General features: G+C 39.4%; 1 protein-coding gene and 1 pseudogene across 2 annotated transcripts in view; one reads left to right on the top strand and one right to left on the bottom strand.

The window, feature by feature from the left end:
* Positions 1-20,051, bottom strand: part of LNX2 (ligand of numb-protein X 2) — a 78,840-nt gene extending 58,789 nt beyond the window's left edge. The window contains exon 1 of the mRNA XM_032403290.1: positions 19,945-20,051. The gene's annotated coding sequence lies outside the window, so the exon portion shown is untranslated. The remainder of the gene's footprint in view (positions 1-19,944) is intronic.
* Positions 7,692-9,378, top strand: LOC116631761 (annotated as a pseudogene). Its single transcript, XR_004299259.1, has one exon. The product of XR_004299259.1 is annotated as a transcription factor BTF3 homolog 4-like (transcript).
* Positions 20,052-21,166: the final 1,115 nt, after the last annotated feature.

Below are 21,166 nucleotides of genomic sequence, written 5' to 3'. Positions count from 1 at the left end.
CATTATACCCTCTAGATCCATCCATGTTGTTGTAAATTACAAGATTTTGTTCTTTTTCATGGATGAGTAATATTCCATCACACACACACACACACACACACACACACACACAATCTTCTTTATCCATTTATCCATTTACCTATCGATGGACACTTGGGCTGCTTCCATTAATTTGGCCATTGTAAATAATGCTGCAATAAACATGGGGGTCTATATATCTTTTCAAATTAGTGTTTTTGAATTCTTTGGGTAAATACTCACTAGAAAATACACTTCCATTTAGTTGTCTTAGGAAACAATTATGCTGTCATATATTAGCACTTTTACTTAGGAAACTGGAGTCAAAATACTAACTTTTCTTTCTGTTCATCTCCTACTACTTAATAACTTCAACAATTCATGGCTCACCTAACGAGCCATAATTCAGGATTAATAATATGAATTGAAACACGTTTGTTAAACAGAATATTGCCCAAGTCTTCCTTTAAAACATAACTCCTGTTTTCTACTACTAAAAGAATGTCTTCACCTTTCCCAACATAATTCCATTTTGGAATTGTAGTTAATGTCTTTCAATTAAGTTCTAGGGGGACAAGAATAGCATCTGATGCCAACCCTTTAAAATAAAAACAAATACACACCTTGGTACAATTGCATATTCTGAATTACCTTGTAAAAAGAGCATGACTATCCTAGAAGCAAGAGCAAATCATTACTTGGATATATTATGACCATTTCCCATAGGATATGCCTATGTAAGTGATGCCATTATAGAACTCAGCATGTGATTATCCCAGTTAGTAAACTGCCATCCACCTGCCGATGACAAAGAAATACTAACAACAGCGGCTTGTGGAATCCACCAGCAATGCTTGAACAGGTGACCAGCTTCAGAAATGGCCAGATCTCTCTTTTTATGCATTTGTTCCTGCACGTATATACCAAGCAGCAGCCAGAGCCTACACAGCTATTTTTTTATTTTCCTTCTACACAAATGCCAGCAATGGGGCACAAAGTTTTAAGAAATGCTTCCTGACTAGCCTAATGTCACTACACCATACAGTGGCAAATAAGCTTTTGTTCAGTGAAAGAAAATGACAACTCAAATATCCTTCCACCAGAAACTAGATGTCCAATTGCAATTTTAATACACACATATCTTATTAGTACCACTCTGCAAAGCACAGATTTGTTTCTCTTACGTTTTCTGAAATGTTTTCCTTACTAAAAAAATACATAATATAAAAAGAAAAACTCCACAGCACAGAGTTAACCACTTTTGGCATGCTATGCTACCGGACAGGCAAGGAGAGCAAGCCCGGCCAGGGGAGCCGTACACGGGGCAAAGTCAACTGCACACACAGTGCAAATGCTCTTCAGCTAATGACTACTCTACAGGGCCACCCAAAACTGAATGCGTTCTGCAAAATGAATTGTTTTCTCAACTTTGGTCTCTCTCGCTGCTTTTTATTTCAACAGTCATCATCCGTATGACTACCAATGCTACTATGCATATAATAGCGCTGAAAATGAAGGATAAGTATCTCCCTAACTTTAAATGAAACCTTTACTATATAGGCTGAGGCACTTTCAAGGAAACAGTGGGTAAAGAATAAGAAACAAGTGGGTAAGGAGGAATTAGGGGACGTCTTTGGAGACTGTGAAAAATTATCATCAATCTCACCATAAGTTTCACTGCAGATTAGGAAAACTGTCCAACAATTATAAATGGGGACAAGAACAAACAGGTATATACCTGGTAGAAGGAATTACACATCATATTTTTCTTACTCTTGCTTGTCTATTTTCCAGATTTTCTATGAATATCTATTATCTAGTGTTCTACCATTTAAGTATTTTAATAATATTAAAGTAAAAAAACTCTATTATTCCACAAATAAAACTTTTTAAAAAAAGAAAGCCTAACACTCCAAGGGTCACTATGAGGAACATTAAGCTATGAAAATGTTACTCTTTTTTGTAGTAACCTATTTCTTATGCTTGCACCTAAACTGCCATTTTTTAAATCAAATTTTAATGCGGAGGGTGGGGAGGGGGGGAACAATTCCTTGTCCAAAAACACCATACAGAATAAATACACAAACCATGCAGGTAAACATCTCACTAAGTATCGTTATGAGAAAGATTTGATAAAACAAAATAAAATCAGAGTCCTTTTACTGATAGCTTATTACAAAAGTCAAGGTAAATACACTTTTTAGGTGCCAATCTCTGAAAAGAAGCAATTACTATCTCCCAAAAAAACAAAAGTCCAGGACCAGATGGTATCACTGGTAAATTCTTCTGAACATTCGAAGAAAAATTAATACCAATCTCAACTCTTCCAAAAAACAGAAGAGGATGGAACACTTCCAAACTCATTTTATGAGGCCAGTATTACCCTGATAGCAAAACCAGACAAGGACACCACAAGAAAAGAAAATTAGAGGACAATATCCCCAATAAACATAGATGCAAAAATCCTCAGCAAAACATCAGCAAACCAAATTAAACAACACATTAAAAAAATTATACATCATGTTCAAATGGGATTTATTCCAGGTATGTTAGGATGGCTCAACTCTACAAATCAATCAACGTGATAGATCATTTAAATAAAATGAAGGGTAAAAATCACCTGATCATCTCAACAGATTCAGAAAACGCATGTGACAAAATTCAATATCCATTTATGATAAAAACTTTCAACAAAGGGAATATAGAAAGAATGTACCTCACCATAATAAAGGCCATACATGACAAGTCCACAGCTAACATCACACTCAACAATGAAAAGCTGTAAGCTTTTTCCTCTAAAATCAGAAACAAAACAAAGACGCCCATTCTTGCCACTTTTATCCAACACAGTATTGAAATCATGGCGACAGCAGTTAGGCAAGAAAAAAAAAAAGCCCCCAAATTGAAGTGAAGAAGTAAAAACTGTCACTAAATGCAGATGACATGATATTTTATATATAAAACCTTAAAGACTTCACCAGGAAACTGTTAGAATAAGCAAAATCAATAAAGTGACAGGATATAAAATCAATGACAAAAACCTGTTTTGTTTCTATATACTAATAATGAACTATCAAGGAGACATTAAGAAAACAATCCCATTTATAATTGTATCAAAAAAAATAAAATACCTAGGAATAAATTAAACTAAGGAGATGAAAGCCCAGATACAACTAAAACTGTAAGAAACTGATGAAACACACACACAAATAAATGAAAAAACATTCAATGCTTATAGATTAGAAGAATATTGTTAAAATGGCCATATCACCCAAAGTGACATACAGATTCAATGTAATCCCTATTGAAATTCCAATGCCATTTTTTCATAGAAATAGAACAAACAATCCTAAAATTTGTAACCACAAAAAATCCTGAATAGCCACAGCAATCTTGAGAAAGGAAAAAGCTGGAGGAATCGCACTTCCTGATTTTAAACTATATTACAAGGCTACAGTAATCAAAACAGTATGGTACTAGCTTAAAAACAGACAGGTAGATGAATGGAACAAAATAGGGGGCCCAGAAATAAACCCACGCATATATGGCCAATTACTTTACGACAAATGAGCCAAGTATATACAACAGGGAAAGGACAGTCTCTTCAATAAGTGCTGTCGGCTAATAAGACAGCCAAATGCGAAAGAATGCAGATGAACCACTGTCTTAAGCATACACAAAAATTAACTCAAAATGAATTAAAGACTGGAACATTAGATCTGAAATTCTACAACTCTTAGAAGAAAACATAGGTGGTAAGCTCCCTGACATTTGTCTTGATGATGATTTTTTGGATCTGACACCAAAAGTAATGGTAACAAAAGCAAAAATAAACAAGTGGGACTATATCAAACTAAAAAGCTTCTGCACAGCAAAGGAAACCACCAACAGAATGAAAACATAACCTATGGAATGGGAAAAAATCTTTGTAAATCATGTATCTGATAAGCAGTTAATAACTAAAATTATATAAAGAACTCCTAACAACTCAATAGCAAAAAAACCAAACAATCCAATTTAAAAATGGGCAGAAGATCTGAATAGAAATTTTTCCAAAGATGACATATAGATGGCCACAGACACATGAAAAGATGCTCAACATCACTAATCATCAGGGAAATGCAAATAAAAAACACAATGAGATATTACTTTACACCTGTTGGAATGGCTAATATCAAAAAGATAAAAAATAGCAAGTATTGGCAAGAATGTGGAGAAAAGGGAACCCTTGTGCACTGTTGGTGGCAATGCATACTGGTGCAGCCACCGTGGAACAATATGGAGGTTCCTCAAAAAATTAAAAATAGGAATACCATATGATACAGCAATTCTACCTCTGGGTATTTTTTTTTTTTTTTTAGATTTTATTTATTTATTTGACAGTGAGAGAGGGAACACAAGCAGAAGGAGTGGGAGAGGGAGAAGCAGGCTTCCCGCTGAGCAGGGAGCCCGATGTGGGGCTCGATCCCAGGACTCTGGGATCATGACCTGAGCCGAAGGCAGACACTTAACGACTGAGCCACCCAGGGGTCCCTACTTCTGGGTATTTATCTGGAGAAAACAAAAACACTAATTTGAAAATATATATGCACCCCATGTTCACTGCAGTATTATTTATGATAGCCAAGGTATGGAAATAATCTAAGTATCCACTTAAGGATGAAGGGATAAAGAAAATGTGTGGGCGCGCGCGTGCACGCGCACACACACACACACACACACACACACAGGAATACTATTCAGCCATAAAAAAGAATGAAATCTTGCCATTTGCAACAACATGGATGGACCCTGAGAGTATTATGCTAAGTGAAATAAATCAAAGACAAATACTGTATGATCTCACTTATAAGTCAGCAATCAACTTTTCTCTTTCAGGTTTTAGAATTAAAACCACAATTTCTGTAAAATCATTCAACTGCATTATAGCAAAACAATCCCACTTAGTTTCTTTTGAAAAATCATCTCATTATGAGTCCTAGAATAGGCCTATGACCTTTTTACACTTGAAACCTACCTCTTTTTTGGTCAACTATATGGTTGAAACAAAAATGATCTATGAAATACTCTTCACCAAAAAAGGAAAAAACAATTAGGGCTCTATCAGAACTTTATCTTTTCAGAGAAACAACTTAGTAAAGAGTAATGGCTTTTAGATCAAATAAGTATGATTTCCAATCATAGGTAACCCCTTAACCTTGTCCAAATCATATATTAGCTCTGAAACTTTCTGAACTCCAGTTCCTTCAATGCAAAGTGGTGACCTCATGGGATTACTGTCACAATTAACAGCTGAATGAAAATTTAAAGCTCCTAGCAGAGTGACAGCTAGAGTAGTCACTCAAATGGTAGTTATTATAATGATTAATATTGGCAGTTCTACTATTCTGCCCATTATGTTTCACAGCCAAAGGGAAGGCAGTTAGTTTAACAGTGAAAAAATTAAAGCCTCTAGGGTGATACACTTAAACTACTGAAAACAATTTACTTTTTTGTCCCTCCAGATCAATATCATATTCTAATTGGACTCAAGGAAAAGACCACCTTTCCCCTTCCCCTTTTTAGAATAAAATGGATGCAATCAACACTTCTCAAAATGAAAGCTATCCTAAGAGTGCCCACTACAAACATTAATACAGTAAAGGTACAACCTGCAGAATTGATCAACACTGTAAAATGCACCAAGACATTTCTGATTAGCAAGAAGATTTGTTAAACAATTATTAATTCAGCGTAATTTGTACTACAATATTCCCTAATAACCAAGCTTTTTAGCAAAATTTGAAATGAACTAAATAGATATTCTTCCATGGTTGTACTGTATTTGCTAGATCAAAGGAACCTAGTAAAAAAGTTATCATCAAGATGACTAAATTTTTATTATGTTTAGCTACCCCTTTAAAAAAGCATAAACAACAGGGTCATGATTTATAATTTTAAAAAAAGGTCAGATAATCCTTTTTTCTATAATTGTAACCAGCTGAGAAAACCCCTGCATGGTAATACGTGTTCTTCAAGAGATAAACACTTTTTTAAGGTAATACAATTCAGGTGAGATCAGCAAACAAATCAAAAACTGAATTTCAAAAAGAAGAATAAATTAAAACAAATTTTGAGCTAATTTAAATCAAGATACAGAACAGTATGTATGTATTTATTATTATTTTTAATCCGAGGGGCTTGAACTCAGGGCCCTGAGATTGAGACCTGAGCTGAAATCAAGAGTCAGACACTTAACTAAGTCACCCAGGCACCCCAAAAACAGTATGTGTTTAAAAACATCTGTCCATTATAGATCCACACATGAACTTTTATGCACAAAATATGTCTAGAGGAATATACTACTACTAACTACTACTACTAACAGTAGTCCACTCTGAAGGAACTGAGTGGCTGGGACACAGGAGTGGAAGTGAGGCTTGTTTTTCATAAAATATCTGTTTGTGCAGATTGACTTTTTCTTAAAGTTCATTTATTTATTTTTAAGTGATCTTTACACCCAGTGTAGAGCTCAAACTCATGACCCGAGATCAAGAGTCGCATGCTCTTCCAACTGAGCCAGCCAGGTGCCCCTGTGCAGATTGACTTATATGTGTATGGAAGTATACCATGGCAGGAGCATGTACTAAAGGAAATAAAGTAGAACATAGCCAAGCTTGGCTATGATTATACATGACTAAAATTAAAAAGCAAAGTAAGCCAACAAGACATGGTCATCAAAAAGCACAATATTATGGAGCACTAAAAATGAAGTGTTGTACCCAAGTGTTGTGCTTTTTCTTCATTGTCTCATCTCTGTGGTTCACAAATAAGTAAAACACAAGCCTAAATATTAAGAATTGTATTTATCTGCAAAGTGAGTGCATACCATAAAAATGGGAGAAATGCAGTTACCACATAATAAAAATAGTAAGAATTTTGTTGCAAGACACGTACACAGTTTATATCTACTCTATTCAAACTCATTGAAATGTCCGGTGTTGTAACACACTTCCAAGAATCAAGTTAACATACAACTGTAATAACACCCACAAAGATAGGCACATTTGTGTTTTCTTGTATTCACTTCCACTACTGCTGCTTAAGGGAAATCTGCCGTTGCATTCTTTGTTTCTAAAAATGTACCACAATGTCAACTGATGAGTCATGAGTCACACTCCAAATTCTTATGTACCAAAGAAAGCAGGGCACAAAAGTCTTACACATCAATTGTAGAGATGTTTAATCAGCTAAGTTACAAATCAAGAGTTCTTTATAAGATGACACAGATCATAGTTTTTTGAAGAAATATGAGAAACTTGACAATAAAACTGCGAATTCCGTAAGGATTGATAAAATCATTTGCCCTTGTTCCCTCCTAATAATTGGTAGGGTTTGTTTTTGTTAACTCAGAACATACGAATAGTAAGTACTGCTGACATACTGACAGGTACAAACTCAACAAACTCTCAGCTTCATGAAAAGACAAATTATCTGAGAAACGACTTGCCAGATGCCTTGCTTCTCCTCTAAATTCCTTCCTACTTTTGCTGTTTAGCAATTTCACTGAGTAAGAAACCTCCAGGAAAGGATAAGGCAAAGGGCAGGAACCAGAGATGCCACTATTTGTTTCTCTTTGGCAGTATTAATTAAAAGTTCTCCTGGTGAAGAAGACAGACTAATGGCTGAAAGGAAATGTGAGGACCAGCTGTAGACTTTAGTCACCAGTATAACAGACTATTAAGATCTGACCGCATCATCTTATTTTCTTCCTGGCATGTCATTATCCTTTTCATTAATCTGCTTACCTGTTTATTGTTTCTCTCTCCTCCCCGCCCCCACAGCATGTAAACTCCTTAAGAACAGGGATCCCACTTGTCTTGTTCACTGCTATATTGTTGCCATCTAGAACAGCCTGGCACATAACAGGCATTCAATAAATAGCCAGCATTGGGGTGGGGGGGGATACATAATCATTACTTAACTATCTCAGGCCCTGCACAATCACAAATACACTGGAATTATTTTTCACAGGAGACTACTCTTTACCTATAATGTATAATAATAATTACACTACTGCCTTGCCACAAGATTCTATGCCTAAGTTTTACTATTTAAATATCATATTTGAATCTTGCTCTTGCCATGTGCTGTTGTTGGAGGACCCTCCCTGCTTCAGATTTACCAACAGCATGAATCAAGAAAAGTTAGCCAAACTTCAGGCTCAGGTCCGGATAGGGGACAAGGGTACAGCTCGCAGAAAGAAGAAGGTGGTACATAGAACAGCTACAGCTGATGACAAAAAACTTCAGAGTTCTCTAAAAAACTGGCTGTGAATAATATAGCTGGTATTGAAGAGGTGAACATGATTAAAGATGATGGGACAGTTATTCATTTCAACAACATTTCAACAAAGTCCAAGCTTCCCTTTCTGCTAACACCTTTGCACTTACTGGTTATGCAGAAGCCAAGCCAATCACAGAAATGCTTCCTGGAATATTAAGTCAGCTTGGTGCTGACAGCTTAACAAGTTTTAGGAAGTGAGCTGTACAGTTCCCTCGGTAAGTGCTGCATAGCAAAGCACCAAAACCAGAAGACACTGATGAAGAGGATGATGATGTTCCAGATCTCGTAGAATATTTTGATGGGACATCAAAGAATGAAGCTAACTAAAATTTTTTTCTGGAGTTTGGAAGCTGGCATGGACTAGATTTAACAAATCAGCTATGTGGTTCCAAACTTTTACAGACATGGAGAACATCAACTGTTACTAGTTCAGTAATATAAATATTTTGTATATTAATAATGCTGTTTGTTCAGCATTTTTCGGTCATTTGATTTTGCATTTTGCACTTCCTCCCAGGATCTATTCTTTTGGTCAAAATATGACGTATTGGTGCAGTTTGAGGGTGTTTTGGTGTTTGATTCTCAGTTTTCTGTTTTGTTTTTTTGTTGGGGTATTTTTGGTGTGTGTATGTTTATGTGTGTGTGTGGGTATGTGTGTATACAGTGGAGAGCAAATTGGAAAACAGTTCTATTTATCCTCCTTCTTCCCCCAGTAGAAAATAAAACAAATCTTTACATTTGGAAAAAATAAAATAAAATAAATATCATATCTGTATCAAAATATAATAATTGTGATAAAACTATTACCTACTAGTCTCAATTTCTGAGAACAAGAACTTTTATAATTCACTTTCATATCCCAAATATGTAGAATGGTACACAAGTACAGAGCAGATACTCAAATATGTGAACAAATGATTTTAAAAGAATTTTAACTGGTGGCATTATTAGCCATTTTCTATTTTCTTTGCATAGTTTAGGATTTCCTAAATTTTCTACACCTAGCATTCCTATAATTAAAAAAAATACAGTGTTAGAAGAAAAAAGGAAACCAGTGTACCCTTATGCCCCAATGTTCTTGATAATGTATGCAACAAGGCAAATCAAACAGATTTACTGTTTGCTTCCTAAGAGTTATCAGATAGAAAAATATTCTTTAAAAAAGAAATATTGCGATATTAAAAATGAATTAGAAATATTTTTAAGAACATTAAGCTTTATCTTCCAGAAAGATATCCTTTCATAAACCCTAGTATACTTCAAGAGTAATTTCTTTGTTTTTTATCTTTTTTATTTTATTTTTTTTTAAAGATTTTATTTATTTATTTGACAGAGAGAGACACAGCGAGAGAGGGAATACAAGCAGGGGGAGTGGGAGAGGGAGAAGCAGGCTTCCCGCCAAGCAGGGAGCCTGATGCGGCCGATCCCAGGACCTGGAATCATGACTTGAACCGAAGGCAGACGCCCAATGACTGAGCCACCCAGGCGCCCCTCTTTGTTTTTTATTAACAGAACTATTTTCCTTTCAAATAACCAAAAGAGTAATTTGTTATGGAGACATAAGGAATGCTGTACTATGAATAAACATTTTAAGAACTACTTAATAATCTACTTTGCTTTCTCCAGCACCAACTTTGATTTATTGCCTCTGGTGAACCCAAACTATACTAAAGAAAATTCAGTCACACTGTCATATTTAGAAAGACTAAAAAATCATACTGAACAGCTTCATAACACGTAAACCCTTTACAATAAAAAAAAATTAACACAATATACATTAGTTGAAAGTTAATTTTGATGTTTAATAGATTTTATCATCCTTCTATATCCTGCAAAATGGATTCACTGAAATTTTTAGTCCTTTCTGTAAATAGCTGCCATCTATTTAAAAAAAAATCCAGACTCACAGAATAAATCTCGAAAGCTTTCTTAATGTTATTATATGCCTTTCAAAGGTAGAAAAATCATTCAAATGTGTTGACAAATGTACTCAATATACCAGGAAAAAGAAAAGGTCAGAAACCCAGAAAAATTATTTTTAATTTTTTAATAAACTCTGAAATCAGTCTGTTGAAGTCTCAATTAATGTATCTCATCTATAATGAAAGCACAAAGCCTAAAATGAGAGAAATTAATGAGGCTAATAAATATTTCATATGAGATCTAATTGCTATGGATACTTTTGAAATCTTTTTAAATGGCCCTGACAGAATGGCCTTAAAAGTTATGCTCAGCAACTGACCACATGCATTACATATTTGTAATGAAGGGGCACAAAATGCAATCACCTGCACTCTGATACTTGGCTTCTTCCCAATCATTTTATGTTTTAGCTTCAGCTAACCCTAGACTACTGATTGTTTCCATATTGGTGTCTCACAACTGTAAGAAACAAAAAGGACAGAGAAACTCACACTAGAATATATTACTAAGTATCATTTGAGAACTGTGTCCTAGCCTAATTACTGTCATCGGTCCCTCCAAATTAAATTATTCCATATATTTCAGCCCTTTTCCTCTTGTTTCCATAAGCAAAGTCTCAGAAATTTTGTTTGGACCCTTATCTTACACCATATTCAAACACTGACTTAGGTAGACTAAAGAACTGAAACTATAAAACTCCTAGAAGAAAACAGGGGGTAAGCTTCATGACACTGGATTTGGCAAGGATTTTTTTTTTGGCAAGGATTCCTTGACTACAACACCCAAATTATGAGCAACAAAAATAGACGACAGGACACACAATCACCTATATCACATCAAAGGACACAATTAACAAAGTGAAAAAGCAACTTAAGGAACAGGCGAAATATCTGCAAATAATGTACCCAATAAATGGTTAATAACTAGACTACATAAAGAACTTCTACTAATCAACAACAAAAATCAAACAGTCCAATTAAAAAATGGGCCAGGACTTGAATAGACATTTCTCCAAAGATGATCTACAAATGGCCAACAAACATAATGAGAAGATGCTCAATATTACTAATCATCAGAGAAATGCAAATCAAAAGCACAATGAGTTATCACTTCATACCCATTAAGATGGCTATAATCAAAAGCTACAATCAAAAAATAGAATAACAAGTGTTGGTGAGGATGTGGAGAAATTGGAATCCTTGTATACCACTGGTGAGATTGTAAAATGGTGCAGCCTCTATGGAAAACAGTATAAGGGTTCTAAATAAATTAAAAATAGAATGGCCATATGATCCAGCAATCCCACTTTTGGTATTTAAAGAACTAGAATCCAAAAGAATTGAAAGCAGGTGTCAAAAAGATATTTGCACATCCATGTTCATTGCAGCACTATTTGTAACAGCCAAGAGGTAGAGGTAACCCAAATGCCCATCAACAGATGGACGAATAAGCAAAATGTGGTATATATATACAATGGAATATTATTAAGCCTTAAAAAGGAAGCAACCCTGCCACATACTATAATAACATGGATGAACCTTCAGGTCATTATACTAGTGAAATAAACCAGTTACAAAAAGACAAATACTGTATGATTCTACTTACATGAGGTATCTGAAGTAATCAAATACATAGAAACCAGGCCCTAAGGGAAAGAGGAAACAGGGAGCTTTATTTACTGGGTATAGTCTTAGTTTTGTAAGATGAAAAAGTTCTGGACATCTGTTGTACAACAATATGAATATACTTAACACTACTGTACACTTAAAAATGGTTAGGATGATAAATTTTGTTATATATTTTTTACCATAATAAAAACTGAAGCAGTGTAAAATACTTTTGTTAAATTATCATTTTTTTATAAGGATTTTTTATTTATTTATTTTGACAGAGAGAGACAAAGCAAGAGAGGGAACACAAGCAGGGGTAGTGGGAGAGGGAGAAGCAGGCTTCCCGCGGAGCAGGGAACCCGATGCGGGGTTTGATCCCAGGACCCTGGGATCACGACCTGAGCCAAGGCAGAGCCACCCAGGAGCCCCTAAATTATTATTTTGATAAGATTCTTTTTACTTTACTTTAACCACTGAACATTTAGTGTCTGCATTGAGATATGCTTTAAGTCTAAAATATAACCAGATTCCAAATACTTAATAAGAAAAAAATGTCAAATACCTTACTTTTAGGTTGACTACATGTTAACACATTTTTAATATATTGCTCTAAATGAAATATAATGTTAAACTAAAAAACTATTGTGTTATTCTGTAAGAAGAATAACTAGAGGGGAATGTAGGGTCAGTGGAGCTTTGTTTTAAAGGTTTAAAAAGACTGGAGCATATTTAGGCTGGTACAGAAAAGCCAGCAGGGGGAAAGAGATTATAAACACAGATGGGAGTTAACTAACAAAAGCCTCTCCTGAGAGAGACTCTGAAGGATGGGATCAAGAGCACTGTGTGGAAAAGCTAGCCTTCCACAGATCTGAAACGTACATACCTAAGTGGGGAAGGGCAGGGACAGAAACCTGAGAAATCAAATCAGATCATCATTAAGTGACCAGATGACTTACAGACTATAGAAGTGGGGCTTGGACAAAAGGGTTTGTCAGTAATGAAGGTCTGGAATAACCCATGAGTGATGAAGAACACGTTCCTTATTTAGGGCCAATAAGGCCTACATGATCTGGCCCTGCCTTCCTCCCTGGCCTGATCCCAGGCCTCTCTCTCCCAGCTCCCTCATTTATCTTCTCACCCTCCTTCAAAAGGCCATCCACCTGACTGCTTTTCTTTTCTTTTTCTTTTTAAGAGTTTATTTATTTGACAGAGAGAGAGCACACAAGCAGGGGGAGTGGCAGGCAGGGGGAGAAGGAGAAGCAGGCTCCCCGAGGAGCAGGGAGCCCGATGTGGGGCTCGATCCCAGGACCCTGGGATCATGACCTGAGCTGAAGGCAGATGCTTAATGGACTGAGCCACCCAGGCGCCCCCCCCCCCCCCACTTCTTCTTTTGAGGAGAGTTTACCTGTGTAACACCTACTCAGCCAGGTATGTGTTCAAAGACAACTTCCTCAGGGAAGGTTTCAGGGACACGGAGCTCCCCAGAAACCAGTTCCCCTCACCAGTGCTACCTAACAGAAACAGGGTATGCTCCACACAGGTCATTTTAAATGTTCTTGTAGCCACATTAAACAAAACAAGAAACAAGTGAATGAGTTACTTTTAATATTCTATTTAACCCAACATACCCAGAATTTATCATCTTATTTCAACATGTAAATATAAAAATTATTGAGATATTTTACCTTATGCTGATGCTAAATCTTCAGAATCTGGCGTGTACTTCACACTTAGAGCACATCTCAATTCAGACTAGCCTCATTTCCGGGCACCTGGGTGGCTCAGTCAATTAAGTGTCTGACTCCTGGTTTCAGCTCAGGTCATGGTCTCAGAGTCATGGGATTGAGCCCCAAATCGAGCCTGAGTCCAGCCCCAAGTAGGGCTCCATGCTCAGCAAGGTGGCTGCTTGAGATCCTTTCCCTCTCCCTCTCCTCCTTCTGCCCCTCCCTTCACTCGCGGTATACACTCTCTCTCTAAAATAAATAAATCAATAAAATCTTAAAAAAAAACCAACAAACAAAGAAGACTAGCCTCATTTCAATAGCCACATGTGTGACTACAGTATTGGACAACATAGCCCTATACTATTTCTCCAGAGCACTTTGTTACTATAGTGGATGTTATTACTTGATGAATGTCTACCTCCCCTGGAATGTAAGCACGATTAGGATACCCCAGTGTTCTTAGCTCAGTGTCAGAGCACTCGGTAGGTGCCACATAAACATAACTGACCGGGGGAAATGGTAGGGAGGGGTTGTTTGAGAGACAATTACCTGCATCTAGGGCCTGGCCTTTCACTGGTGTTACCAAAGCAACTCCGGAGAAAAGGCAGAGTTAATCAGAACAGGGATATTATCTGACAGACACAGCACAAAAACAAGTTCAAGAGAGGCAGAGGTACCAGTGAAAGCATATTCCAGGTGCTTAACAAGGGCTTCCAAACTGGATAGGGAAGAAGACCTCGAGGCCAACAGATGTTAAAACAACAGGGAAGGGGAGGTGGGGTGGAATTAAGAGATGGGCAAGCTGTCTCTGTCAAGAAGAAGGGCACTGTAATAGAAAGTGTGGGTGGGAGAAAGCGGGAAGGACAGGGTAGGAAGCTGGGGTCAGAGAACTGGATATATAAATTCAGGATTTCTGATGTGAAAAATTTGGAGGAATGTTAAAATACAGTGGAAGTGAAGATCACTGGAGGTGAGCAAAGGTGCTAGAAGTGAAAGGCATTAGTCACCCTGCTTGGAATGACTAACTCCTTGACTGAATGTCTTTTAAGATTTTCAGCTGTACAAAGGCAGGGGCAGTCTCATGGTCCACACAGCCCAGTGTTGATCACATCAAGTATGCTTACACGAATACAATTCAAAGTTCAAACATTAAAATCATGTGGAAGAAAAGTGGCAATGGTCACAACAATGAAGATGTAAGTGAAGGACTCCAATTTATTTGTTCAATATTTATGTAGTTTGATTGAACAGTATTAAGAATTCTGAATGATGCATTAATTTTTTAGATTGGTAGCCAAACTCTTAATTTGGGGGAGGGGGGATAGGAGGGCAGAGGAAAAGGTATAAATATTTCCCAGACTTACTTTACTTTTATCTATAAAACAAAGTAATAGCCAACGGAACCTTTAGAAGCTTTATTATAGTCAGGTACACCTTATTTTTGTGAGAGATACAGGTCCTCATAACTTGGTTATAAACATTTCTTACAATGGCTCCTATTACACACTTTAGGGCAATTTGTTATTTAAAAGAACTCTAAGATTACTGTTTCAATAAAGAGAAAAAATTAAAACCTCATTTGTTTTACATATGGAAGTGGTATGCTTTTTAAGTGGACACATGACTGTTTATAGCACATTTATATATATATAAAAGCACATCTATACTTGTGTGTATATTGTATATAGTTTTACTGGCTTATTGCCTATTTCCTGCACTTTTTTTCTATTTCTCATTTCTCTTACCCAGTCCAATTTTGAGCAAAAATAATTTTTCCCCCAAATAATTTCTCCACTGAGGGATTCTGATTGTCAGAAGTAATAGTACTAAACCTCAAGACTGGAAAGATAAAGGTGTAAGCTATGTTTAAACCCTCTGCCCAAAAGACTTCTACTATTTTTTCAGCTTTTCTAATCAAGCAAGACTTCCAGAGTTTTGCTAATAACCAAGAGAGGACAAAGTTATGACACAGCTATTGTTTGTTCAACTCTGAACCAAACAATAACCTTGCCTAAGTCTGTTCCTCCCACCACACCCCTCACAGCTGTCAAAGGAAAATGTGAAAAAGGAGGGAATCATGTAAATAATTACAGTAGTAGGTACTACAGTCACTGAATTGGAAGAGCCATAAATTCTATTATAGTTGCTATATCTTCCTGTGGGTACATGAAGCGCTTTAGGCTTCCTCGCTGGCTCAATTCTCTTTTGTTTTCCCTCTGACCAACGACTGTCCCAAAGATTCAGAGAAATCTGTGAGCCAAGACTGATCAAAGCCAACGGATCCATTTCATTCATTCATGCATACATTACTATTTATGATTCTAAGCACTTGGGGATTTTTCAGTGAACAAAACTGATATGATCCCTGCTCACTTGAAGCATTCTCTCTAAAGAACAGATCCTACGATACCTGCTTAAAAGCATACTAACCAGATGACAATTTATTATCATGATGTATATTATGAGCACTTGCTTTTTAAAAAATTTCCTTCAAATTTTCGTTAGACTAATATGCAAAATAGCCATTTCTTTTAACTCCAACCAACCAAAAACTTACATAATCACAGATTTTTCCACTGTTTTGTACTTTCAGGGGAAGAGACATAGGAGAGGAAAACTGAAAGGGATTTTCTTTGTAAATCTCCCAGGCCCCATAACGGAGTCCTTTTGGGCCTGGCCAAGTCTTCTACAACCATAATTCGACATGCAAGATTTGCATATATATACGTGTGTGTACGTACACACATATATACAACAGATATCTGTATACGTGTGTGTATATATATACACACATATGTATGTATATATATGTATATCTTGCGTGTCAAATCATATATATTACACACACATATATACATACATATATCTTTTTTTCAACCAACACTGCTTCCTGAGTGGAACCTTCGAAACAAGACCTTTGATTCTTCTAGAAACCTTGTTGGATTTTGATACAGGAAAGTGGGCCTGGAGTGAATTTTAGCCCCATAAGCACGGAAAAGTTAAATGACACTGCAGAGTAAAAAATAATTTAATTTGGGGAGCAATCAGAAAGGAAAGAAAGAGGAGGGGGAGAAGGGCACAGAGCCAACCAGATTATGAGCCCGGAGCTCCCCTGTGATGGTGGCCAAAACGCATTTTAAGGATAGAGATGCCTAATACTCAACATAAACACTGCTGGCACTGCTGTATTACAAACCTCTTCTTTGCCTCCCCTTTCCTCAAATCTTCCAAAAAGCTAACCACAGGGGCACCTGGGTGGCTCAGTCGGTTAATTGTCTGCCTTTGGCTTGGGTCATGATCCCAGGGTCCTGGGATGGAGACCCATGTCAGGCTCCCTCTTCTCCCTCTGCCTCTGCCCCTTCCCCTGCTTGTGTGCGCGCTCTCTCTCTCTCAAATAAATAAATAAAATCTTAAAAAAAAAAAAAGCTAACAATATCCACAAAGGCTTTATACGAACTCTTTGTTTCCTCTTTTCCATTCTTTCCTAGCTCCTGCCCAGCACATCTATCCAACATCTTCATCACAGAAATCTCAACCATTCATTAGCACTTCACTGGATTGGTCCAAAACTAATTATCTTCTCTTCCCCATTTCTACCTTCAGTTGCTTTTAATCACTCCTTTTCATATCTTCCAACATTCTACTAGCTCATTAATGTCATCATCACTAAAGGAACAACTAATATTTACTGAGTACTTGTAACATGCTAGGTACTCTGCCAAGGGCATTTTATGCGTAATTTCATTTGATCCTCAAACCCTACTAGACAGGTACTATGATCATTTCCTAAATATTAGGAAACCAAAGCTCAGGATGGTACTTCTAGAGGTAAACAATGGAATTCAACTTTTGTACTGACTTCACAGCCAGTTTAACCAGTACACTCCAATGCCTCAAGTCAAAAAACCTAGGAATCATCCTCTCATTAATCATGTCTAGTCACTTACCTAGTCTAACCAAATATACCTCCTCAATGCCGTATCAGCTCTACCTCCACTGCCTTCACACAGAATAACAACCAGCGTCTAGCAAGTCCTCACTATATGCCAAGCACTATTCTTTTTTGAAGATTTATTTATTTATCTGAGAAAGAGAGAGAGCGCGCGCACATGAGCAAGTTGAGAGAGGGGAAAAGGGAGAGAGAATCCTTAAGCAGACTCCCCACTAAGCACAGAGCCTGCCTCTGGGCCCCATCTCAGGACCCTGAGCAGAAACCGAGAGTCCGATGCTTAACCAACTGAGCCACCCAGGTGCCCCATGACGTTCTATTTAAAATTAGCAGCTTTGGGGATGCCGGGGTGGGACAGTCAGTTGAGCATCTGGCTCTTGGTTTTGGCTCAGGTCATGATCTCAGGGTCATGAGATCTAGCCCAGCGCAAGCCTCCCTGCTCTGTTTCAAGTGGGCTTGGGATTCTCTCTCTCTCCCTCTCCCACTCCCACCTGCTCCCCACTCACCCTCTCTCTCTCTCTAAAATAAATAAAATCTTTTGAAAAAATTAAAATAAAATTAGCAGCTGCATATACTAAGTAGATAAAGTCCAATTTTCTTAGTTTGGCACACAAAATCCTCCATGTTTCTGTCCAAGTCAGTTCAACAAGTATTTGAGTGCCTACTGTAATCAAGGCAAAGTGCTAAGTGCTCTGAAATGAATAATACACCAACCCCTGACTACTATTCCAACCCCAAACAATGCACCCCTCAGCCAGAGTAACTACATGTGGATCTCATAATGCAACACCCTACATGTTAGTCCCTTTGCCTAGAATGTACTGCGAAAATTCCACAGCAGTTTGAAGAGTTAAGTGCCCAGATGAGGTCCTCCCTAGCAAACTCCAGACAGAAATGCTCCCTTTTCTAAGTCCCCACAGCACTTTATTCAAATTACTTCCAGGTAGCTAGCTAATGGAACAAGTATGGATCAGCTTCCAAATAAGACTATGATCACCTTTAGGGAAAGAACTGACCCTTGCCATCAATGTCTGGGCATGCAGCAGGCAACAGGCACTCTACTACATGCTGAATAAATAAATAATGAAAATGTTCTAACTTTATGAGAAGAGAGAAACAAGATACATAATTGGGAATGTTAACACACAAGTGGGCCAAATTAAAAGTAGTGTTACTGTACTTTGGTTCTGATTTGGACTACATTTTACTCCTCTGGGAAAACTCACATGTGGGACTTGGGACAAGCAAAAAGGCCAAAGTTTATTTTTCATGGCTCAAAAAAGCTTGGACAGGCCAGAAGGGATACTAGATCAAACAAAGTCCATTTTCTGAACGGTTGTGGAGATGGGAATCAAACCTGTCAGAGAAAATAAAACTGATCTACTGAGATCCAACCTCATCAGCGCTGCATCACACTACATGCAAGGGAAAAAAAAATTTTTTAAAAATCGGTCCTGGGAGGAAAGCCAATTGACAAATAAGTACTACTGCTGCAAGAACGTGAAATTCTTAAAGTGAAGGCAGTTCCTATAAACCAGGGCTTGCAACTGGTTCCTCCTGCCACTGCTTTACACTCAACTTCGTTTCTGGTTTCTGTGATTTAAGGAGAAACATCTATACAGTTAAGCCCATGCCTCAGTGTACTGTAGCCCCTGGTAGATAAGAACGTCTTGATTCCTAACCTTAACTGCAAACTGAAATATCAGAAGAAACACTACCTATGCCAAAAGTCCTTGTTTGAAACATACAGCATAAAGCTTTGAAAGCGAGGGAAGTCCTTCCTGAATGGTGCTTTGTGTGCAACTGCTTCCAAATCGAGATCCATATTTTGAAATTACCTCCTTGAGATCCATATTTTGAAATTACCTCCTTGAAGACCTGAGATCTCCCACCTCCCCAGCCTCAAGGGAAAGGTCAGAATTCATAGGCAACAGGCTGGGACGGTGGGTATCTCCCTATTCCTTTCCTGGAGAACAAGATCCGATGTAAGGTAGCTAGTGCCACTCTCATTTACAACACACACACAGGAAATAAGAAACTCATCCCCACCTCTCCCCTCCTGGAAAAAGCAAACGACGCAAAGAGCAGCAACACTGGCCGGAACCACCAAATGGTAACAGCCGGGGGCCTCCCGTCTCTCCCAGGCGCCTGGCCGGCGGCGGGCACCCGGCTCAGGACAGCCCGTCCCTCCCTCCCCGGACCAGCGCGGCCAGCCCCACAGCGGGTCCGGGTCTACGTCCCCCACAGCCCCGGCGAGCGAGGAGCAGAGCTGCGGAGGTCTGCCGCCTCCCCCGGCTCGGCGCTGCCCCACACCCCGCCGACGCTCGCACCTGAGGCGGCTGCCCGGGACCCGCGACAGGGCGCGGGGCCAGGCGGGCAGGGCAAAGTTACTCACTGGGAAAGCGCGGCCGCCCGGGGCGCGCACCGGCTCCCGGCGCCGCAGCCCAGCGCCAGGTCCGCTCTCCGCGGCCCGCTGAGGGAGCGGGGAGCCAGCCGGCCTCGGCTCCGCGGGGAAACGCCGCCGCCGCTGCCACCACCGCGGCTTTCCTGGCAAGAAGTAAACTCTGGCCAAGACTTCACTTCTCAACCGCCCCTGCTGCCTTCCCGGGGGCGAGCGCCGGGGCCGAGCCGCCCAACCCGACACGCACCTGGGCCAACCGGCTGCAGCACAGGGCGGGAAAGAGGCGGGCCAGAGAGCGGCTCCACCTATCCGAGAGCTCAGGGGGAGGGCCAGGCCGGGGCCGTCACTCCCGGGTTAGAGTGAGCCCACTCCGCCCCTCGCCGCCTGCCCTCCCCCACCCGGTCTCGGCTGTCCCTCCCGCCCGCCTGACTCCCCCGCGCCGCAGAAGACACGCTCGAGAAGTGGATCCGCGCTCACCGCGGACCGCCGCAAGGAGAGTGCAACAGCTGGGGGAGGCAGTGAACATCTAGGGGAATCGGGTTGGGGGTAAGAGAACAGGTGGCGCAGGAAAGCAGAAATATAGGTGTGTTGGGGCGAGAGGACTCTGGGGTAAGGTGCGAGGGACGGGGACTGACCCGGCTGAAAAGGGCGAGGGGAGTAGGAGGTTGAGGACGGGAGAAGGGGGTTTTTAGCGAAGAACACCTGAGGCGACGGAGAGAGGAGAGGTACGAAGGAAAAAGGAGGGCGGGGAGCGAGTCCGGGTGGTGAAAGATTGCCGAGGCGGGGGCAGAGGCACCTGGGAACAAAGGTGAGAGGGAGGTTCCGCAGGTGAGGAGGTTTAAGCCAAAAGAGTAAAAGGAAAAGGAAGTCCAGAGCAAGGAGTACGTACGTCTTACAGGTGTAGAAAAGATTCTAGGAGAGAAAGGAAGGGGGGAGAAGAGCAGTTTCCTCCAAGCTCTCGCTCTTCCCCACAAAGATAAAAACGAAGGCTTATTTTGACCCATTTGAGGTGTGCAGCTGCAAGATCGCGGATGACAAACACAATCTTAAATTCATCCTTTTCTGTTGTGAAATTCATCAAGGTGTATTGATCAACTATAGTTTAAACCTGTCATCCCCTGAACCCCCCCCCCCCCCCCGCCAGGCTTGGGGTCCCGCCAGAGTAACACCGTGCCCCCACGGGTCGAGCGGCATGTCTGAAAGAGGTGTGATTCCG

This window comes from Phoca vitulina, unplaced genomic scaffold, assembly GCF_004348235.1.
Source record: "Phoca vitulina isolate PV1807 unplaced genomic scaffold, GSC_HSeal_1.0 scaffold5, whole genome shotgun sequence".
NCBI lineage: Eukaryota > Metazoa > Chordata > Mammalia > Carnivora > Phocidae > Phoca > Phoca vitulina.
The sequence above is the reverse complement of the archived record's forward strand: the minus strand, read 5'-3'. Positions and strand labels throughout refer to the sequence as shown.